The sequence below is a fragment of the Nicotiana tabacum genome, chromosome 11 (genome assembly GCF_000715075.1).
Source record: "Nicotiana tabacum cultivar K326 chromosome 11, ASM71507v2, whole genome shotgun sequence".
Lineage (NCBI taxonomy): Eukaryota > Viridiplantae > Streptophyta > Magnoliopsida > Solanales > Solanaceae > Nicotiana > Nicotiana tabacum.
The window spans coordinates 58,480,116-58,502,416 of NC_134090.1; positions in this window are offsets into that span (position 1 = coordinate 58,480,116).

The following is a 22,301-nucleotide window of genomic DNA, read 5'->3' on the forward strand; positions in this document are numbered from 1 at the left end:
CTAAATCATTTACTTGGTCATTTGTGAAGAATGACCTGAAATCGAATATCACTAAGAATGCAACATCTTACTCAAAAGAAAACCTAAAGTGGTATTAACTATCTCACATTGAGCTCATGCATGACTGTATAACTATCCAAAATTCAGGAGAAAGTATTCAAAACAAGCTAAAATTACGAGCACAAATAAGAGTCCAAATACAACCCTCGGCATAAGTCTCAAATGTTCATGGCATAACATCACTTTTTAGCATGCTAAAACAGAAGAAATGAATTAACAAGTTGAATGAAAGGATAAGAGAAAGCATCGAGTAAATGAGGAGATCTTCATTTCTTCAAGCCAAACGAGCCATTCTTACATGTTCAGAATCAGAGATATGTACCTGAGTACGGAAAATAAACAACACAACAACATGAGGTTATGAAAAAGCAGCAGTAGTAACTCAACAAGAGGGGAAACGACAACAGTAACTCCAGCAAAACCAAACAGCAACAAACCAAACTTTAAACCATTTTGAACCCAGAATGAACAACCATTATTGAGGAAAGTTCGACTATAGAGATTTGAGAAAAAAATAGGAAACCAGAACCAGATTCTTCACCAAAATTGTAAGAATTTTTTAATAATTTCTGACTCAGCTACTTCTAAAATTTTCAGTATTTTTTAATCTCTAATCATTCTCTCTTGATTAAGAAGTTACACCCTTTTATAGAAACGCTTTAGGGCACCAGAAATGAGTCAAGTTATTGCCCTTTACTCCTTTTTAAATTCTCATTTTTGCTAGTTAGTCCTTACATTTAAATTCTATTTTTTAAAACAGTCCCAAACCCTATCTTCCTAGAAGTTTCCCAATTAATTATGAGAGATTCTCTAACCTAAAAATCCTGAATTACCCTTGTAACCCCTATTAATTACCCCAGCATAAATATGGGTCAATTTGGACCCAAGACTAACCAAACATGGGTTTACCAAACTAGAGCTAATCCCCTTTTTCTGGGCCTCTAATTAACATAGCCCAATTCAATCGAAATCCAACAGAGAGATTCAAGAAAAGGAACAACTTGGAGTTATGTGAACTCCTGGAACTAAAGATTCCAAATAAAGCAAAACAAACAGGAGGGAAATTTAAGCGAGAACTAAAACAAAAGAAACAAAATATACTGGTTAGAATTACAGACATGCAGAAAAAATTTTAAAATAAAAAGGAAAGAGAAGGAAAAGAAACAGAAGAAGATGAAGAACTAGGGATGAAAATGAAAAGAAAAATGAAAGAAAGAGAAACTGAAATACCTAAACCCAGGCAAACAAGATCTTGAATGATTCCTGCATCTCTCGATTTTGATGAAATGGACATTAATCGTGTGTTCTCAATGAAAACGCACGAATAAAATCAACTTCAGCCTCAAATCCTTCGTTGAAACTACCAATTTGGAAGATTTGGGATTTAGGGTTTCCACCTCAGATTTGAAATTCGACGAGATGTAGAGGGCTTAGAAGAATGTGTTTTTGGGTTATGGAAAGAGGATGGGCTAAGGGCTATGTGGTGTAAATTTGGGGCCGATTTGAGGCGGCGCCGCCACCGGAGAGGGTTGGGGATTTTAATGGCGATGCTAGGGTTTCTTTGGAGGTTTCTGAAGAGGAGATGAGTGAGAGAGATAGAAAGGGGGGTCGATCCATTCAGACAATTATATATTGTAAAACGAGCCGGTTCTCGACCGTTTGATCAAGAGAGATCAACGACTCTGATTAGGGATTGAAAACGGCGTTGTTTGGTCAATTGAAGGGGCGGACCGGGTATGGGTGGTCTGGGCTGGATTTTGAGACGGGTTTGGGTACAATTCATTTGGGCTTGGGGTATTTAACTAGAATGGCCCAAAACCAGACCTTCCTTTATTTCCTTTTCTTTTTTTCTTTCAATTTCTAATTTTCTTTTCTTTTCCAAATTAAAAATAAAAACCAAAATTAATTCTTAACCTATCAAATTATATTAAATACTCAACATAATATTTACAACAATTAAGTAAGTCCTAAATTTAAAGAAGAACTTATAAAATTCAAAATCAAAGAGTTAAAATGCCAAAAATGAGCTGTTTTTTGTGTTTTTTTTTTCATTTTTATAAAACAACTAATTTGCTGATTAATCTAAATGCAAAATTAAATCCTAAATGCAATTGCAATATATTTTGTATTTTGCATGAATTAAATAAAATTAAACATGCACACAAAAATGCAAATAATCTGAAAAATTCTACAATAATTCCTAAAATAACAAATAATTAAAAGAAGAATCTAGTTTTTGGAATTCTGTAGGAGTAATTCCTGTGAGGCAAAAATCGCGTGCTCACATCTGCCCCTCTTTGCTTGGAGAAAACAAAGATAAAATGAGCAATTATGAGGGATTTTTGCCCGTTTGAAACTCCATGAGAAGCATTTTCAAAAAGAGCCTTGACCGAACCCTGCTTCAGAGGTTGCCTACATATCCTTGGATATAAAGGAATTAGGTCGGTGTAGTTCTGGAAGTTTTGGTAGCTAGGACTACCAGGAAGCTATGATTTCACTGTTGTTGTTGCTGCTACTGCTTGCTGAACTCCTTATTACACCAAAATGAAAAATAAAAACTAAACTAGCTAAGCCTATCGACTGCGAGTTACAAGATTCCTATCTATAAATCTTCTGAAGCCTGATCTTGAGTCTTGGCTGGTTCTTGCTGTAGACTATGATCTGAATCTTGATGCTCATTAGCTATAAACCGCTGGTTCCTTCTTCAGCTTTGGATCAACATGGGACACGCGAATCTCGTGACTTCAATCATATCTTGAGCGATCCGCATCCTTCTCCACTTCAGCACTTTGAGTTCATTTCTTTTTGCTCTTTTTCTTCTTTTCTTTATTTTGGATTGAGACTCATTCTTTTGGTCATCTCGAACCCTGTGTCTCGAGGTCAAACCTGCTTTGACACCAAAACAAATAAATGAACAAAAAAATTTTGCCCTAGTTTTCACTAGGAAAATTTCGTGAGTTATTGTAACAAAAACCCTATAATATCTCTCTACTGAAAGCAATAAAATAAGGATCATGTGTCTTTAGAAGAAAGAGATTAGGGAGTGGAGCCCTATATCTATAAAAACTAAAATGGGGAGTGGATACCCTGTGTTGGAAAATGCGACTAGGGGGTGGAGGCCCTATGTCTAAAATCTCAACTAGAGATTGGAGACCCTATGTTGGCAAAAAGGCGACTAGGGGGTGGAGGCCCTATGTCTAAAATCTCAACTAGGTATTGGAGACCCTATGTTGGCAAAAAGGCGACTAGAGGATGGAGACCCTATGTATAAAAATCTCAACTAGGGTTTGGAGACCCTATGTTGGAAAAAGGCGACTAGGGGATGGAGACCCTATGTCTAAAATCTCAACTAAGGATTGGAGACCCTATGTTGGCAAAAGGCAACTAGGTGATGGAGACCCTATGTCTAAAAAATCTCAACTAGGGGTTGGAGACCCTATGTTGGCAAAAAGCTACTAGGGGATGGAGACCCTATGTTTAAAATCTCAACTAGGGGTTGGAGACCCTGTGTTGGCAAAAGGCGACTAGGGGATGGAGACCCTATCTCTAAAAATCTCAACTAGGGGTTGGAGACCCTATGTTGGCAAAAGGGCGACTAGGAGATGGAGACCCTATGTCTAAAAAATCTCAACTAGGAGTTGGAGACCCTATGTTGGCAAAAGGTGACTATGGGATGGAGACCCTATGTCTAAAATCTCAACTAGGGGTTGGAGACCCTATGTTGGCAAAAGACGACTAGGGAATGGAGACCCTATGTCTAAAAATCTCAACTAGGGGTTGGAGACCCTATGTTGGCGAAAGGCGACTAGGGGATGGAGACCCAATGTCTAAAAAATCTCAACTAGGGGTTGGAGACCCTATGTTGGCGAGAGACGACTAGGGGATGGAGACCCTATGTCTAAAAATCTCAACTAGGGGTTGGAGACCCTATGTTAGCAAAAGGCGACTAGGGGATGGAGACACTATGTCTAAAATCTCAACTAGGGGTTGGAGACCCTATGTTGGCAAAAGGCGACTAGGGGATGGAGACCCTATGTCTAAAAATCTCAACTAGGGTTTGGAGACCCTATGTTGGCAAAAGGTGACTAGGGGATGGAGACCCTATGTCTAAAAATCTCAACTAGGGGTTGGAGACCCTATGTTGGCAAAATGCGACTAGGGGATGGAGACCCTATGTCTAAAAATCTCAACCCCTATGTCTAAAAATCTCAACTAGGGGTTGGAGACCCTATGTTGGAAAAAGGCAACTAGGGGATGGAGACCCTATGTCTAAAAAATCTCAACTAGGGGTTGGAGACCCTATGTTGGCAAAAGGCGACTAGGAGATGGAGATCTTATGTATAAAAATCTCAACTAGGGGTTGGAGATCCTATGTTGGCAAAATGCAACTAGGGGATGGAGACCCTGTGTTGGCAAAAGGACACTAGGGGATGGATACCCTATGTCTAAAAATCTCAACTAGGGGTTGGAGACCCTATGTTGGCAAAAGGCAACTAGGGGATGGAGACCCTATGTCTAAAAATCTCAACTAGGGGTTAGAGACTCTATGCTGGCAAAAGGGCGACTAGGGGATGGAGACCCTATGTCTAAAAAATCTCAATTAGGGGTTGGAGACCCTATGTTGGCAAAAGACGACTATGGAATGGAGACCCTATGTCTAAAAATCTCAACAAGGGGTTGGAGACTCTATGTTGGCAAAAGGCGACTAGGGGACGGAGACCCTATGTCTAAAAAATCTCAACTAGGGGTTGGGGACCCTATGTTGGAAAAGCGTAAAAGATTGAGATTGGGGATTCTAAACTACCATCTTTTGAATTTTCTTCTTGCCTTTTTTTTTCCAAATTGTCTTCCTTTCTCTTCTTTTTTTATTTCAAGGAATGAGTAAATGCGGGAAAGAAAAATTAGAGGGGACTTCCCTTTTTATGGATTGTTGCTCCAAGGCTTTTTCTAGCACTTGCACATTTCTTTTTCCTTTTTGGTTGCACCTGCTTCTTGCACGGTTGTTTTGGGTTGCACCTGTTTCAAATTTTCAAACAAAGAACAATTGTTAGTTTGAAACGGTGGTTGGTTTTGTGGCCTTGATTGTTTTTTATCACTCGATCTCGGCCCAACTCTTTTGGTGAGAACCTCTGCTGCTTGCTGGCTTTTCTGAAGATTGATCTCTCTCCTAAAATCGAGGAACTCAAATTTCCAAACTTTCTAGATGACAGTTCACTCGTGTGGGGCTTTGGTCCTTTCACCTTATTCTGCCTCTAGGGGCTTTTGACTTTGGATTTTTTTTCATTTTCAATAACTTTGATTTCAGAGCATCGGCCATCATGGCCAGTCGGGATCGACTTGATGCACCTGCTGAGGCTGGGTACTTTTCTTTGGACTTGATTTTTATTAAGCAGAACCCTGTAAAACCAATCTTGCCACCTTTTCTTTGTATTAGTTTAGGAACAGAGTTAGACTAAAAGGGATTCAATGAAAAGTAAACAAAGGACAAGAAAGTGAATTTAAGGAGAAGTGTCCCTTTCGGGGAGGAAAGAAGGACTTATATGGAGTGCGTGCAGACTTCAATAGACATGGCATGCTTCTTGGACTGGATACCCGATCTGCACAACTATCCAACTTCTCATAAACCCATTGCAACCCGTGTTTTAAAACCGAGAAACCTTGCCAGGACTCTTTCGGTGCCAATGGTGCTGAGGGATTTCTTCTTTTCGATCAACGGCGCCCTTTGCGGGCTTTCGCCAATCGACCTCTCTCATTTCTCTTCTCACCATCGCCTTATAGTGCTCTTTATGAGTTTTCACTAATAAGACTCTCTCATTTTCAGTTTCTCTGCTCGCTATCCCCTTATGGTGCCTGTAGGTTTTCACCAATAAAACTCTCTCAGTTTATTTTTCTCATCTTGATTGCATCGAATCCAAACAACTGCGTTCTCCGATTTTGAACACCTTTCATCGATTGATCGGAAGGACTTGAACAAGGTTTGGGTAAAAAGAACTTGGATCGAATTGCAACTTTGGAACCGTTCAGGCGGGATCATCGCCGAACCATTATAACATCTGCCCAGTTTCACTTTTTGGGGGGAAATTGGATTTTTTTTGTCTGACTGAACCCTAGAGAGAGGCTACCTACGTATCCTTTCGGAATCAAGTCGAACGTAGTTCAGGGAAACATTTTGTTTTTTGTTGTTTTGTTATTTTTCTTTTTCTTTTTTTTTTCTTTTTCTCTCTTTTTTTACAAACGTCTTCAAGTTCCAAAGAGGGTAATGAAAGAAAGGTAACCGGCTAAAGGGTTAGCAAAGGATTGGAGTGTTTAGGGTAGCGATAATGAAAGCCTTCATCATCCTAATCGGATAATATTATTGCTGCAGAAGGATTAGACATAGTATCTTTTGAATGCGTCTGCATTTATAGCTGTTTCGGGGTCATTCCCTTCGATGTTTCCTAGGTATAACGCCCCTTTTAGCAACAATTTTCTAATAATGTATGGTCCTTTCCAGTTAGGAGCAAACTTTCCTTTTGCTTCCTGATGATGGGGGAGAATGCGCCTTAAAATGAGTTTCCCCACTTCAAAGTTTCTAGGCCGCACTTTCTTGTTGTATGCACGGGCCATTCTTTGTTGATACAACTGCCAGTGGCAAACTGCGGCCATTCACTTTTCATCGATCAGGGTTAACTATTCCAGACGGGTTTTGACCCACTCACTGTCTTCAATTTCAGCTTCAACAATGATCCGAAGAGAAGGGATTTCAACTTCTGCGGGTATTACGGCTTCAGTGCCATAAACCAAAAGATACGAGGTTGCTCCTACTGATGTGCTCACAGTAGTGCGATATCCCAACAATACAAATGGCAACTTTTCATGCCACTGCCTGGAACTTTGAATCATCTTTCTCAAAATCTTTTTGATGTTCTTGTTTGATGCTTCGACGACACCATTGGCTTTGGGCCGATAAGAGGTGGAGTTTTGATGTGTTATCTTGAATTGTTCGCATATCTCCCTCATCAAATGACTATTCAAGTTCGCAGCATTATCCGTAATGATAGTCGCATGGATACCAAAACGGCAGATGAGATTGGAATGCACGAAGTCTACCATGACTTTCTTGGTGACAGATTTGAGAGTAATTGCTTCAACCCCCTTTGTGAAGTAGTCGATAGCGACCAATATGAATCTATGCCCATTTGAAGCTTTTAGCTCGATCGGCCCAATAACGTCCATACCCCAGGCAACAAATGGCCAAGGTGATGACATAGGATGCAGTTCTGTAGGTGGTGCATGAATCAGATCACCGTGCACCTGACACTGATGACATTTTCGGACAAAACTGAAGCAATCATTTTCCATAGTCATCAATAATAGCCTGCTCGAAGAATCTTCTTTGCGAAAACATACCCGTTCATATGGGGTCCGCACACTTCTGTGTGCACTTCATACATGATTCTTCCGGCCTCTTCGGCATCTACACATCTTAATAAGTTGAGATCCAGAGTCCTTTTGTACAAGACATAATCGCTCAAGAAGAAACCACTTGCGAGCCGTCTAATGGTTCTCTTTTGGTCTCTACTTGCTTGCTCGGGATATTCTTTAGTTTTTAGAAATATCTTGATATCATGATACCATAGCTGAATATTTGGTTCTGCCTCAACTATATTGCAGTAACCGTGCCTTTCCCGGATTTGGATTTCTAACGGGTCAATGTGGGCATGGCTTGGGTATGGCAGCATCGATGCCAAAGTAGCGAGAGCATTGGATAACTCATTGTGAAAACGAGAAATGTACCTGAACTCAACTAACTTGAACCGCCTGCTATGATCTTCCACATGTTGCCTCTATGGAATAAGTTTGACATCTCGAGTTTCCTATTCTCCTTGATCTTGTCGGATAATCAAATCTGAATCTCCTATGATCAACAATTCTTCGACATCTTGGTCGATTACCATGTTCATGCATATAATGTAGGCTTCATACTCAGCAGTGTTGTTTGTGCAGAAAAACTAAAGTCGGGCTGTGGCCAGATAATGCTGACCGGTGGGTGAGATTAAGATTTCCCCAATTCCAATGCCCTTTGCGTTTACAGCTCCATCAAAGAACATTTTCCAAGCATTGGTGTCTTCTGATGTTATCTCAACTGAATTTACCTCTTCATCCGGGAAGTAGGTGCTCAAAGGCTGGTATTTGTTGTCAACAGGGTTTTCAGTCAGGTGATCTGCTAAAGCTTGGGCTTTCATTGTCGTGCGAGTGACGTAGACTATGTCTAATTCAATGAGTAGAATCTGCCACTTTGCTAACCTCCCTATGGGCATTGGCTTCTGGAATATGTACTTTAAAGGGTCCAACCTGGTAATGAGGTAAGTGGTGTAGGCCAACAAGTAATGTCTCAACTTTTGAGCAACCCAAGTCAGAGTGCAGCAAGTCCTTTCCAACAAGGTATATTTAGCTTCATAGCTTGTGAACTTTTTACTCAAATAGTAGATTGCCTGCTCCCTCTTTCCAGTCACATCGTGTTGCCCGAGCACAGAGCCAAAAGAATTTTCCAAGACCGTCAGATACAAGAACAAAGGCCTCTCTGGTTCAGGTGGGACCAAGACTGACAGGTTTGATAGATATTCTTTGATTTTGTCAAAAGCTTCTTGGCACTCGTCTGTCCATTTAATTGCTACATCTTTCTTTTATAGCTTGAAGATAGGTTCAGATGTAGAAGTCAATTGAGCAATGAATCGTCTAATGTAGTTCAACCTTCCCAACAGGCTCGTAACCTCTTTCTTGGTTCTTGGAGGAGGAAAATCTTGAATAGACTTTATCTTTGTCGGGTCTAACTCGATGCCCCTCCGACTGACTATGAATCCTAAGAGTTTTCCAGACGGAATCCCAAATGCACATTTGGCTGGATTTAGCTTCAAATCATATTTACGTAGCCGCTCAAAGAATTTTCTCAAGTCCCGAACATGGTCGTCCTGGGTCTTGGATTTAATGATCACATCATCTATATACACCTCAATTTCTTGGTGCATCATGTCATGAAAAAGGGCAGTCATGGCCCTCATATAGGTTGCCACGACGTTCTTCAGACCAAAAGGCATGACCCTGTAACAATAGGTGCCACAGAGTGTGGTGAAAGCTGTTTTTTCCGCATCCTCTTCATCCATCAACACCTGGTGATATCCTGCATAACAATCCACGAAGGACTGTATCTCATGTTTGGCGCAGTTATCAACAAGGATGTGGATGTTCGGCAAAGGGAAATTATCCTTGGGACATGCTTTGTTCAGATCTCTATAGTCCACACACACTCGATTTTTCCCATCTTTCTTTGGCACTGGAACTACATTGGCTAACCATGTGGTGTATCGAACCACTTGGATCACCCCCGCTTTCAACTGTTTTGTGAACTCTTCTTTAATCTTGTCACTGATATTAGTTTTGAACTTTCTTTGCTTTTGCTGGACATGGGGATAATCGGGGTAGGTTGGCAACTTGTGAACCACCAAATCGACACTTAGTCCTGGCATGTCATCGTATGACCAAGCAAACACATCTTTGAATTCAAACAAAAGTTGGATCAATGCGGCCCAGGTTGTTTCATCTGTGTGAATACTTGTCTTGGTTTCTTTGACTTCTTCAGAACTACCCAAATTAACCGGCTTGGTATCATTTAAGTTCGGCTTAGGTTTATTCTCAAATTGTTCCAATTCTCGATTTATTTCCCTAAAGGCCTCTTCTTCATCATATTCTGGTTCTTGGTTTATTATTTCACAATTAGACAGTGTGTTTGGATCTGGGCATGAAGTCTGCAAGCAAGTCATATTATTTAAAGCCGCATTATTAGAACTTAAAGAAGAAATAAGAAAAAGTAACAAAAATCAGAAAGGATAAAGAGGGATGAACGATGAAATATTGATTTCATTTCTTTGAATTTTGAAGATAACAGGGTTTACATTGGAAATTAAAGACAGGAAAAAAACATCCGAGTTACACCATGAGATAACTCATGATGTAGAAAAGGTAGTAGGGATGGACTGCCGGGAATCCCACTTGTTTGGGAATGGAGTAGCTTTCCAATTTTGCAATTTGGTATTGGACCCCATATACAGCACCTCAGCGGTGCTTGAGCCTTCTCCCGGTTAGACCATGTGAGTTTCATACAGTATCTGCCTCATAGCCCCATATATTTCTTCAATTTCCTCGGTCGTGAAGGCCTCATCTTCCTCTTCCTCATTGTACTTAGGCCTGACAAATGTTCTATAAAGATGCGGAACCGGCTGAGGCAAGACCCAACCATTGTTCTTTCGTTTATCTGCCCATTTTTCATCAGCTGGGGTGGGTTGGAAACCTACCCCACGTTCTGAGCCCCTTCCCGGGTTTATAACCATGCCTGATCATTTCCTTGGCAACCATAATTGACGCATTTGAGAGAAAGGCTTTGTTGTGGGTGGACCCTTCCGGGCAAATCATTCTTGCTGAAAGAGATTTGATTGACTGCAAAAAACCTTTCGGCCATCCTCTCCAACTGTTCCATAGTGGTTTTAATGGGTACATATTGTCACGGGCCTAGCTATTCACCGACGCTAGCGGCACCAAAATGCCCGTGCGGTGCCTGTAGTCACCCCGCACTACAGGCCAGCCCTTCCTTATCCCAGGTTTTCTAGCACGATCCTGTGCCTGTGGTGGAGCTTGCTCAAAAGGCTCACTCCAACTGTGCCGCCCAAATATGATGTCTAGGCTCATAGCCTTGATTAGCTATGGCACTTCTCATTTGCTGGATCATCATCCATGCGCACACCCGGGGTCGGCTAGGGACACGTACGTCCTTCGCCTAGCACTGAGCATTGCTCTCGCGTGCACAACCTAATCCTCAAGCTTGACACTCGCCTCGTGCATCCGCACCCGGCTTGTGCTTCGCCCGAGTAGGGAAACCTTTAGTCCTTGGCCTTTGTCATGTGCGTCTTTCGTAGCATGCCCATCCTTATCTTAAGGCATGGCCAAATATAGCCCTCGCGACATACTTCCATCCCACATAGTGCAGTGTCTCCCCACAACTGTACGTCTAGGCCAACGGATCCTTGCTCGCCTAGCTGAACCCAAGCTAAGCTCACAAGTCGACACATGAGGCCCCCAAGAAAGGTGCTTCAAGTATCCAATCGGCATGGAGGTCTTCATCCATCATTTCGATAGCCCGCAGGGCATAACCATCCCTCATGTCAAGCCTCCAGTGCCCGTTTGGTGCCCAACGCTGGCCCTAAGGCGTCGCGCCGTCCATAGAGTTCCCAAACTCGTATGGATACCTTAGACACTCCTTTGAGATGTCCAGGTAGGCCCTTAAGGTTCTCCCCCAAGGTATCTCACTTGGTGCGGCTTGATGGCAGCACGCACGGGGGAGGCTGGCTGAGCTTCAACACCTATACCCCCCTTATATATGCTTAAAATTAAAAAGCCCAAGATTCAGTAATCGTCCAGTTCTGGTCAGAGAATCAGAATGGCCTTCCTTCGTGCATATATAAGGGCATACTAGGAACAAGGCCTACGGCCGAGATCTCTAGATTCCCACTAAGTTCTCTTGGCACCCTTAGGACATGCAACACAACATATCTTGATGGTTGTTGCCTCATACATAGTCCTTCTGCCGGATGTTCCTTCACAATGCTTTGTCAGCACACGTCGCCTACGCGACTGACATTCGTCCTGGCGCACTGTAGCGCACAGAACTCATGGATGACATGACCCTAAAATTGTAGGGTGTGACATCCTCCCACACTCAACCTGTCATCATCCCCGATGACACAACAATGCCCACGACAACCCGGAGTCTGCCCCCTCAGGGATGCGCATTGGCTCCCTTAATCCTTGTGGGTCGGACTTTCTCAAAGTCCAGCTCAAAATGGAGTCGTGCTCCTTGCACTTCTCCTCCCAAGTATCTTCCAAGCATGCCTTCTGTACTGCACCTCCTATCGGTGTTCGCTTGGAAAGTGCCTCCGCACTTGCACCCTCTGGTGTCTAACTTTGTGGCGACTAACACTAGTCGACCACACCATGACCCTCACGGCCTTCATACGTCCGAAGTTCTTCCCTCAATGGAAAAAGCACCTCAGCGTGCCTAGGCGTAGCTCACGCAGTTCAGCAACTCTCGTAGCCCTTTACTCGCCCTCATTGCCTTGGAAAGTTTAGCTCACTTCAGGACTCACAATTTTGTACCATCGCCTTTGCATAGGCGGATCCTCCCACACTCAATGTGGAGGATACTTCTCAATGTACCTGTCCCCTATTGGTAACCATCTCGCTCTTTGGGATGTACCCTCGGTGAGTATTGTATTCTCAAAGTTATAGCTTCGCCGCATTCAAGAACAAAGCTCTTTGTTTTCCAACTGTCACTTCCTCAGCAAGTACCCAATGCTCCCGGTAGTACCTCTGTACTCGCCCTATAGACAAGAACCCTCTTGGTTCTGCTAGCATGGCTTCCCGGTTCGGTGTTCCACGCACATAGCCCCATCTCAATGGTCCCCGATCACTTGGCGTACCCCTTTCTAGAATGACACCTTCTAACTTGGAATCCCGCTCAATTCTGGAGCTTCGGTATTTCCTTCAATTTCGTCCCCTCACCTTAGTAATTCAGCACAATGCCTCTCCGTCAAATGGTTTGGCTCTTTTTCACAACCTTGGTGGCTGACTCCACCCCATTGTGACACTCATGCACTCCCGCTAAGAATCCTGACATAGGTCCTTCTTTGCGGTTCTCAAGGGACTCTCCTGCCATTCATCGCAACCCTTGAGATGGCTAGGTACATCTCAACGCCCTTAGGCAGTCCATAAGTCTAACCCACAGGAAAGACACTCAACTGATGCGCTTCTCGCATCCTTGGCAGGATCTCTTCACGATCATGCCCTTTGTTTATAGTCCATGACTTACCCTCTTGGAAATATGGCTGCATGACCTCGCAAACATGGCCTTTTCTTGACCACCCGACTCATCGGCATATCATCACATCCAACTGGAGCATAGACTTATGAAAGAAACTGGGGTTGTCCATTTCCTTCATCAAACGGCCAACAGCTCCAACTTGTTGCTTAACATGAACAAAACGCCTCAACCTGACGAGCTCCAAATGCTACTGAACCCTCATGGTTCAAACGGTATTCAACCCGCGCAAGGAACACTCTCAGTCCGTTCGACATTCCTTACCATGCCTTGCTTAGCAAAGCTGCTAACCAACTGTTGACAGAGTTTCTGACACACTACCGGATCATCACAATCAAGACAATTGAGCTTCTGCTAACCGTCTGCCCCTTCTTGTGGAATTATCCCAACAGCATCGCACAATGGCTCTCTTTGCAAACCAACTGTGCCTATATAGTATCCCTCTGAAAACAGCACCCACTGCATGGAAGACATCCCTTACGATATCTCAATCAAACTAGGATGCCCCAAAATCATCTCCCAAGACACAAGACGATCGGAAACAACGACTGTGACATGGTCTGATTCTGTAGGTTGAAGTTCATGGCTGCCAATGCACATTCTAGCCATAACTCACGCAACCCATCCCTTCCTTTTGGACCAGTAGTATCGGGTTCTCGATCTCTGGTGGCATATGAACATCAATCTCTGCTTTGATATGATCTCCACACTGACATCCAAAATGCACTCGCCATCTCACTTCTGCTTAGATATCATTTGTCATGGCAGAATATAGCCTAACATTGCTCTGATACCACGTGTCACGGGCCTAGCTATTCACCGATGCTAGCGGCACCAAAATGCCCGTGCGGCGCCTGTAGTCACCCCGTACTACAGGCCAGCCCTTCCCTATCCCAGGTTTTCTAGCACGATCTTGTGCCTATGGTGGAGCTTGCTCAAAAGGCTCACTCCAACTGTGCCGCCGAAATATGATGTCTAGGCTCATAGTCTTGACTAGCTATGGCGCTTCTCATCTGCTGGATCATCATCCATGCGCACACCCGAGGTCGGCTAGGGACACGTACGTCCTTCGCCTAGCACTGAGCATCGCTCTCGCGTGCACATCCCAATCCTCAAGCTTGACACTCGCCTCGTGCATCCGTACCCGGCTTGTGCTTCGCCCGAGTAGGGCAACCTTTAGTCCTTGGCCTTTGTCATGTGCGTCTTTCATAGCATGCCCATCCTTATCTTAAGGCATGGCCAAATATAGCCCTCGCGACATACTTCCATCCCACATAGTGCAGTGTCGCCCCACAACTGCACATCTAGGCCAACGGACCCTTGCTCGCCTAGCTGAACCCAAGCTAAGCTCACAAGTCGACACATGAGGCCCCTAAGAAAGGTGCTTCAAGTATCCAATCGGCACGGAGGTCTTCATCCATCATTTCAATAGCCCGCAGGGCATAACCATCCCTCATGTCAAGCCTCCAGTGCCCGTTTGGTGCCCAACGCTGGCCCTAAGGCGTCGCGCCGTCCATAGAGTTCCCAAACTCGTATGGATACCTTAGACACTCCTTTGAGATGTCCAGGCAGGCCCTTGAGGTTCTCCCCTAAGGTAGCTCACTTGGTGCGGCTTGATGGCAGCACACACAGGGGAGGCTGGCTGAGATTCAACACCTATACCCCCTTATATATGCTTAAAATTAAAAAGCCCAAGATTCAGTAATCGTCCAGTTCTGGTCAGAGAATCAGAATGGCCTTCCTTCGCGCATTTATAAGGGCATACTAGGAACAAGGCCTACAGCCGAGATCTCTAGATTCCCACTAAGTTCTCTTGGCACCCTTAGGACATGCAACACAACATATCTTGATGGTTGCTGCCTCATACATAGTCCCTCTGCCGGATGTTCCTTCATAATGCTTTGTCAGCACACGTCGCCTATGCGACTGACATTCGTCCTGGCGCACTGTAGCGCGCAGAACTCATGGATGACATGACCCTAAAATTGTAGGGTGTGACAATATGCTTCATTGAGACTTTTGATCAACACTTTTTGATGTTTAGTTGAATTCATTAGCAGAGACAACAAAGAGACTTGAGTAGGAGACTTCCGGAGTTGGTCAATTATCTCGTAGTCCGCCATTTTCATTTTTTGGAAGAACTCTTCTGCTTCTTCAGCACTCACTGGCTTCTTGAGTAGGAAACGCTTCTTCGTGGCATTATTCACTTCCTCTAGATTGAGGTATTTCTCAGCCGGGTTAAATTACTGGCCCTTGCACCACGTAGGTCCCTTTAGGCACATACATTTTAGACCCCTTGTTTAGCTCAAACCTTCTTAGAGGGCTCAATGACATTTGTTCTTTCTTGTTGCCCCGGGGAACATAGAGAACGACATCTTTTGAGGGTGCTGCCCCAGTTTCGGCTTCCACTTTCTTTTCTGTATTCTGAGGGGTGAGTTTACTCTTCTTCTCCCCCTTGTCTTGTTTTGCGACAACCTTTCGCTTCTTTTCCACATCGGCTATGGCAATGATGGCTTTTAGAGCTGGGTCAAACTCTCTATCTTCACAAATCATTCCAATAACTGGCCCGTTGTTATGAGCCGGTAATGGATTGTTGGTTATATTAGGAACGTCTTCGTCCTTCAGCGCTATCCTCTTTTGTTTTATGAGGTTTTTCACAGCCCTTTTCAGGGTCCAATAGTCATTTGTATCATGCTCTTCCACCCCCGAGTGGTAAGCACATCGAGTACCGGCTCTGTAAGCGGGCGACGCTAGGTTCTGGCTGGTTTGGGGTACAGGCTGCAACAAACCCATCTAGACAAATTTAGGGAAAAGGCTGGAATATGACTCGCCAATGGGTGTGAAGTTTGCCATCTTGGGTGGTTCCCGGGCACATGAATTGTAGGGGAAGTTGTTCTGTGGAGGTCGGGGATTATACTGAGCTTGGGAGGAAATTGATTTCTAGGAAATGGAGCTCGGTTTTAATTGAATTGTTGTTGTGGCCTAACGTAGGGTTGGAAATTCATCACTATGTATGGCTAAGGAACCATAGCATAAGCCACATCCTGATGGGGATAGTAATGTTGTGGGGTTCTTTCAAGAAAATAAGGTCTGGGTGAACAGGGTTTTCTTACACTTGAAGTTGCCATTGCTGTTTCTTCCTTCTTCTTTCGGTTTGCTACACCTCCAGACTCGCCTTGAATTGCTTGGGAGGTAGAACTTATAGCAGGCTGACTCAAGATGCGCCCTATCTTCAACCCATTCACAACCATTTCACCGATTTTTATGGCTTCGGCAAATGGCTTCCCCATCACAGACATCATGTTCTGATAATAATCAGCCTCTTGGGCTTGAAGAAAAACACTAACCATCTTTGTTTCGCCCATTGGAGGTTTGACTCTGGCCGCTTGTTCGCACCATTTGATAGCATACTCTCGGAAGCTTTCCGAGGACTTCTTCTTTAAATTTGACAATGAATTCCTGTTAGGGGTAATGTCGATGTTGTATTGAAATTGCCTGACAAAGTCCCAAGCCAGGTCGTCCCAAATATGACACCGAGATATATCCTGATCCATGTACCATTCAAAATCAATGCCGACTAGGTTCTCTACAAAATAAGCCATGAGAAGCTCCTTTTTTCCGCCTGCTCCCCTCAATTGGCTGCAGTACCTTTTAAGGTGGGCTATAGAATCCCCATGACCGTCATACTTTTCAAACTTCGAGGTTTTGAAACCCAAGGGTAAATGTACGTGTGGGAACATACACAGGTCAACATAGGATACACTCTTTTGCTTGCTCAAACCCTGTATATTTTTGAGACTCTACTCCATGCTCCTCATCTTTCTGGTAATCTCCTCTTATTCAGGGTTTGTTGTGGTTTTCTCCCGCCCCGCAGTAAACTCGTACTGGGGCAGCTGAGGGTAAGCAATAGTTGTAAACTGGGTTGGTTCCATTGGGAAATATGGTGCTTGAAAGGTGAAGGAAGACAGATCGAAGCTAGGCCTGGGTGGAGTGGGTTGTGCCGTAGCTGAACAAGGTGGCGCAGTGAATATGTTTGAGGTCGCACCTAACATTAACACCTGGGGGCGAGCCTCATAAGGTGTTCCAGCAAAGTGGGCTGGGATGGTAGGATATCCCAGTGGGGTATTTGGATAACTTATGGGGATGTTGGAAGTCCCACTCGCCCTGGGAAATAGCTCAGGTAATCTAGGTATCGCACTTGGTGGTTCTCGGCCATTGGCCCAGGCGTCCCACATTTCCATCATGCAGAGACACAAAATTCTATTTTCCTCAGCAGTCACTGACTCAGAAGTTGGGATGGCCGAGATCGGGCTATCCTCTGGCATAGGGATTATCGGCAGCTGACTTTCCGAAGACATTTCAACACTTCCTTTCGACCTTGTGAAGTACAGATGTGAAGCCAGATTACCACAAAACCAATCACCTTAATATAAAACCTGTACTTAACAGTAGACAACAAACCAATCAGTTTGAAGCAATTAACACATAGATAATCGCACGTTGGGGTGTGATGCACCTATACAGTTAAATGTGTTTCTACATGTTTCGCAATAGTTGCATGTTTCATCCCGGCTTTGCTTATTCCCCAATTTTCTTTTCTTTCCACTTTGCCTCTTTGATTCTTCTCCTCTCATTCCTATTTCCTTTTCTTTCCTTGCTTTCTTCTTCTTCTTTTTTCGTTTTTCTCTTGGTTTTCCTTTGGCTCTTTTCTTTCTTTTTGGTTTTTCTTTTGGTTCTTTCCTTCCACATCCCTCTTTTATTTGAGTTATTTACAAATATTATGACCGAATCCGATGAGGATTACCTACGTTCACGACACCGCATAAATTTGATCATTACGTAGTTCAAGGAATGTGTATGAAAAATACTCCTAAACTTTTATATTACAAAAGACTCCATCATACTCATTTCTTGAAATTTTAAAAACTACAAACAAACTCAAAAGAAAACTAAAAACTGAAATACAGACTCGATAAATGAAAAATCAAAAGTACATAAGTGCTTCGACTCCTGGGGCTCGTGGGACATCATTCAGTCTTGCCACGGGCCTATGTACAAGATGCCCTTGAAGTCGCTCCATATCACTCATTATTTGGCAGACAAATGTCATTACTGTAGCAAAGAAAGTGGTTTAAGTCGTGTCCTCACATTCGTGGCATTTCATGATGATGTAGTCGACAATTGCTCTAACCCTCTCTCGGATAATACCCTTTTCTTGGTGCAAACGCCCGATTTGCTGATTCCGAGCTTCCAACACTTGGGTGTCATGATGATTTTGATTCTGCAACTGTTGCTTATCCTCCTCCATCTGGGCCATCAAAGCATTCGAAAGTCCACTCAATTTTGTCCGAAGTTAAAAAATTCTAGTGCGCAAACCAAGCTTCTGTACCCTCTGGAAATTCAACACCCACCACTTTGTTTTCAAACTCTTCGATGTAATTCAAACCAGTCATGTCGTAGTTCATATACTCGACTCGGTGACAGAGATGTTCTTGTATCCACAATTGTAGGAGTAGGTTACAGCCCTGGAAGAATTTTCTCCCTTCTCGGTAGATGGCCAAAGCTCGGTAAATCTTAGATAAGATCATTGGAACCAGGGTGCCATTAGCTTTCTTGATCATGACATCAACTATTACCACGACCCAATTCTATGTTGCCGCCTTTTCTCGGACAAATAATGACACCCAAGAATGCTACTATAAAGGCCAAGCCCCGTCGTGCCTCCCATTTATCTTTGTTTCCTGCATGGGTCAGACTAGTATTCGGCACTTCAAAACCTTGGGGATTGGCATAGCGCTGGTACAAGAATTGGAAAGTGCAAAACCCTTTGGATAAATTCCCATCCTGAACCTCCCGGCTAATACTCAACATATATAGAAACTTGTGAGGAGACACTGTTCTTGGTGACACCGGGTACCGACTTCTATGGTTTTTACTAAGGCCGGCATAGCCCGCAATTTCCTCCAACGTGGGGGTGAGCTCAAAATCAAAAAAGCGAAACACATTGTGAGTCGGGTCCCAGAAAGCTGTCAAGGCTTCAATCACATCCAATCTTGGTTTGATTTTCAAAAGTCCCACGAGACCACCCAAAACTTTTACCACTGTCCCTCTACTGCCTTTTCCTAAATCGTTCCACCACATGTGGAGTTGTAAGGGGATTTTCTCAAGAGCTGTGAAGGGTTCATTTTCATTTGTGCTCATCCTGCACATTTATTAGGGTGATTTAGTTAAAGGATCATGATTCATTTTGACTCAAGAAAAAATTATCACCATTTTTTCAAAAAATTTCATTTCAAAAATAAAAATCCGGCCCTTCAGCACTTCGGGGAAGAAGATTTTAGGGCTGTGTTTGCTAACCGGCAAAAAAATTTGAAAAAGAGATCATAGGTGGTTGTTCTTGCAAAAACAGCCTTCTGGTGCCCTTTTGGGGACATTCGACTATTTTAGACAAGAATGACATCACCTTACTTATTTATGACAAAACAATAAATTTTTTTGTTCTTTTTGGGCTATTTTTGCAAAAATGAAGTTGGACCCGATGGGGGTTGCCCGTATCCCACATCTGGTAAGAATCAAACTAGCGTAGTTCGGGCAGATTTGACAAAATAAAACAACACTAACTATATTTTTATTTTTATTTTAAAAACAAGATTTTCTTTTTCTCCCTTTTTTCAAAATTTGGGCAGAGTTTTGGTATATTTTTTTTTGATTTTTTTAAAAAAACGGGTAATTATCTCTCTTAGCCCTCACATCGATTTTTCTTTTTTTCCCAACTTTTCTCAATCATTCATAAGCCGTTCAACATGCAAATCCGAATCAAATAAATACATAAGTAGCAAGTAGAATGCATCAGGATGGTCTTTTCATTTCGGGTACACCTGTCCTAGACAGACCCAACCCTTGTGTTGAGTCTCCAAAGTTAAATGCACGTGATACAAACAAACGTTCCTACTAGGGATCCAACATGAAGCTTTGTTATACTAGGTTTAAAACCTGGGTGTATTGTTCTAGACCTGGCTTACCCGAGCGGACAGCTCGAGCCGGGGGGGAGCAGCGTATCGGGAATACAGAAGCTTCACCGGCTTTGCAATTTGTCCGAACCTCGTTCTAAAATTGGGATAAGACTCTAACAGAAAAGAAGTCAAACAAAGTGCACACTCCCAGATGATTTAAAAGAATCAGGGAGAAGAAGGGTTTCGTAACAGTTTATATACAGTCAAAACAATATCAAAGCGGTGAAAAGCGGCATTTAGCATATTAAGCTCAAACATGTAAAATTAGATAATAAATAAAGCCAAGTATAACAGTTATTCTAAGCTCGTATTCTGAACCCTGAACCAGAGATTCTGGGTTGGTTATCCCCAGCAGAGTCGTCAGAGCTGTCACACCTCCTTTTTACCCACCCGAGGGAGATAAGGGGAGTTTTTTCAATTAAAGTGACATTATTCGAAATGGTATTATTTATTTAATTCTTCAGAGTCGCCACTTGGAAGATTTTAATTGGTGTCCCAAGTCACCGGTTTATTTTAAAATCCCAAATCGAGGAAAATCGGCTTTCATTTTTGAAGTCTGCGAACCAGAAATTTTAAGTAAGGAATTCTGTTAACCTGGGAGAAGGTGTTAGGCATCCCGGGTTCTGTGGTTCTAGCACAGTCGCATAAACTATTATAATTGGCCTATATCTTTTTTTAATACATGTTTTAGCCTATGGTATATTTTAACTTATTAACCGCTTTTAATTATTTAAGGAAAGATTCAACGTTATTTAAAACACGCCTTGAACCACGCCACATGAAATGCACCCACGATTCATGAAACATTTTATTTAACATTGTTGAGAATTGGAGTTGAGTCATATGAAATGCACACCCGAGTTTAAGGAAATTATTTTAAATTACGCGCCTAAAGCAACTACACAATGATAAGGTTTGCGAGGGCCATGGAGGATTCGACTAACGGCACACCTCGATTTCTAAAGAGTTAAAATAATTAATGGAGGGCCATGGGTTTTGAGATTTTATTTGGCATGGCATGCCTCGAATTTTCTATTAAATGGTTTCTGAACTTGGTTTTGAGGGCCATACATTATAGCTCACTTAATATGGCACGCCTCGGATCTAATTTTAAAAGGAGTTAATTAACTCAAGAAAGCCTAAAGGGATTCGAATTATTATTTTTTAACAGCTAAAGTTCAAACTCGACTCATTAATCAAAAAAAAGCTAGTGTTAAAGGAGATCCGCTCTATATTTATTCAAAGGCCTGGGCCTCGCAGCCGGCCTAATAGTTATTGAAAACTTCCACATTAATGCAGAAGGCAAAGGGGTCGAGCACAAGCTTAACGGGGTGGCAAGGTTACAAGTCTCCTTGTTTCACAATAGCCTTAAGTTTCAGGCCCAAAGGGAGCCCAAGCCTTTCAAAGAAAAAATCATAAGCTGAAGATAGGGGATTCACTGATCGAGCCCATACAAGAACATGGGCGACTTTAACAGCATTAAACTAAATTCACAATAATCCATAGGCAATCAGCCTTCACGTAAGGCAATATAACATTCAAAACATGCCACGACCAACCTTAAATCATCTAAAATTAATATTGTGACATGTAACAAACTATTAAACTTCTATCAATCCCAACATACACGTTAAAGACTGCATTATTAAATATACTAAACCTCCAGGTCATATATTATTCAAAAAAAAAAGAAAAAAAAAAGTAAACCCTTCAACATGAGCTCGAAACAGACTAAATCATTTACTTAGTCATTTGTGAAGAATAACCTGAAATCGAATATCACTAAGAATGCAACATCTTACTCTAAAGAAAACCTAAAGTGGTATTAACTATCTCACATTGAGCTCATGCATGACTGTATAACTATCCAAAATTCAGGAGAATGTATTCAAAACAAGCTGAAATTACGAGCACAAATAAGAGTCCAAATACAACCCTCAGCATAAGTCTCAAATGTTCATGGCATAACATCACTTTTTAGCATGCTAAAACAAAATAAATGAATTAACAAGTTGAATGAAAAGAAAAGAGAAAGCATCGAGTAAATGTGGAGATCTTCATTTCTTCAAGCCAAACGAGCCATTCATACATGTTCAGAATCAAAGATATGTACCTGAGTACATCAAATAAACAACACAACAGCCTGAGGTTATGAAGAAGTAACAATAGTAACTCAACAAGAGGGGAAACAATAGCTCCAGCAAAATCAAACAGCAACAAACCAAACTTTTAAAATTTTGAACCCATAATGAACAACCGTTATTGAGGAAAGTTCCACTATGGAGATTTGAGAAAGAAATAGGAAACCAAAACCAGATTCT